A 2,307-nucleotide genomic window follows, 5' to 3' on the forward strand; every position below is an offset into this window, starting at 1 on the left:
AGTGTTTGTCTCCAAAGCCTTCTATGTTCCTCTTTCTCAGGTAAGTCTGCAGTCATTGATGCCACAGCAGAGGCAGCCTCCTGTCCTCTACAGTCCTCAGGAGCATTGGTCATGGGCTTCCACATGAACTAAAATGTCTTTAATTATTAGCTAAAACAACATAACTGCTCAGCCAGTGGGAGCAGGGAGGCAGGTGATGGCGTAAGCCTTTAATCCCAGCGTTCAGGAGGCAAAGACAGGTGGATCTCTGAGTTCAAAGACATCCTGGTTTTACAGAGCAAGTTCCAGGATAGCCACAGCCAGACAGAGAAACCCTGTCTCGGAAAACGGGAGGCTGTGCAGGGGAGCACAACTGCTGGCTCAAGTTGTTGCACAAGGCTGGCTAAAAGGTAATTAATCCTAAAATGCTTTACTCTGTTAGATAAGACAGACACCAGCATGTCAATACTATATAGGAGGTGCAGTGGTACAAATGTATGTCTTTTACATTAAAATTAAGACCTAACTGAATATTTTGGTGCTAAAGTACTAAGAGCATTTTCAGTGTTTTTCACAATTAATTAATATTCTGATCTTAGAATTGTTAATGATGAGAATGCTGCTTTTCATAAATACATAAATATAAACTGACAAATATTTTTAGGATCATTTCAGAGATAGTTGGAAATTCTATACAAATTCAAAGCTAAAATTCATTTAACAGTCTTTGGTGGAAGTCAAGGCACTGGAGAGACATGCCCATGGCTAATATCACTTGCTCTACAGTTATGAGGATTAGAATTCAGATCTCATCACCCACATAACAAGACAGGTTTCCTGCAGTTCCTGTAACCATTCAGCCCTCTTCTAGCCTTTGCAACTACATACATGCATGTGCTACACCACAAAGATGCACAACAAACAAATATTTTTTGAAAATCAGAAACCCAAGTTTCAACAGATTCAAACATTTTACATTGCAATCTAAATATACATTAATTTGATACTTACATATTTAAGGATCATAGAAAATTATGAGCAATGAAAACATAGTTCATACATAACCATATTTGTTAGCATTGCATGTCATAACATGCACAGCTCAAAGTGCATGGTATATGTTCAAAGCCAAAGCTCCCTTGAAGTCACAAACAAACACAGGCAAGCACTGTGAGAAACACCTTGGATTTCTTATACATTGCTGGGTTTTTTTCCCCAGAAACTTTTTTTAACTCCCAACACTAAATTGTACAACCCTGAACGGGTTCACAACCCATTGTTTAATGAGCTAGGCCTAGTGAATAAAATCAAACAACACAAATCTATTATGTTCTGTCATAGATGAGCTTAGAGTGTTAGTGTTTGGTTGTCTCTTTGATGTCCTTCCAATGCCTTAGTTCTGATTTTCCGTAACACTGTCTTTTATGAAATTACTTTTGAAATGTGACCTACATTGGATTTGTATGATCGATTCTCTACACTATTCTTATCCTCTAGTCCCAGTATTTACTGTAAATCAGCTCTAAAGATTTGATTAGATTCAGACTTCGCACAGAAGTCTTTCTTGGTTTTATGTTGTATGTTTATATTATCTCATCAGGGGACACCATATCAAGTTGCCCTGCTCTGTGATAATATGGTTAAATTGCTTAGTTAAGATACTTTAGAAGTGCCTCAGCAGTTAAAAGCAACTACTGCTCTTGGAGAAAACCCAACACATACATTGGGCAACTCTTAACCACCTGTAACTCCAGTTCCAGGGAATCTGATACTTCCAGTTTCTGAAGCCACCTGCACTCAAGTACACACATAACCTGAGAGATCCAAGGGAAAGAAAGAAGCTTGAGATTCAAAGAGATTATTTTTTTTTTAAGTATTAGTTAGATACTCTGATTGAAAGCCTTTGCCTGGAATGCTATCTTCATCTCTGTCTGCCTAAAACACAGCGCTTTTCCTACTCTGAAGATTGCTTTAAAGGGTTGTGGTTTCAATAGGTATGGTTCCCATAGACTCATGCGTTTGAAGGCTTGGCTGCAGGAAGTAGCACTATTAGGTGTGACCTTGTGGGGTAAGTGTGTTCTTGTTGGAAGAAGTGTAATGGGGAGGTGGACTTTGAGGTTATATATGCTCAAGCTACACCCGGTCTCCCAGTCTCTTCCTTTCCGCCTGCAGATGAAGATCTAGAATGGAGATCTATACATGATACTCCAGTACCATGTCTGCCTGCAAGCGGCCATGCTTCCCACCACGATGATAATGAACTAAACCTCTGAAACTGTAAGCCAGCCACAATTAAATGTTTTGTTTTGTTTTGTTTTTATGAGTTGC

Source organism: Rattus rattus, chromosome 2 (assembly GCF_011064425.1).
Source record: "Rattus rattus isolate New Zealand chromosome 2, Rrattus_CSIRO_v1, whole genome shotgun sequence".
Taxonomy (NCBI): Eukaryota; Metazoa; Chordata; class Mammalia; order Rodentia; family Muridae; genus Rattus; species Rattus rattus.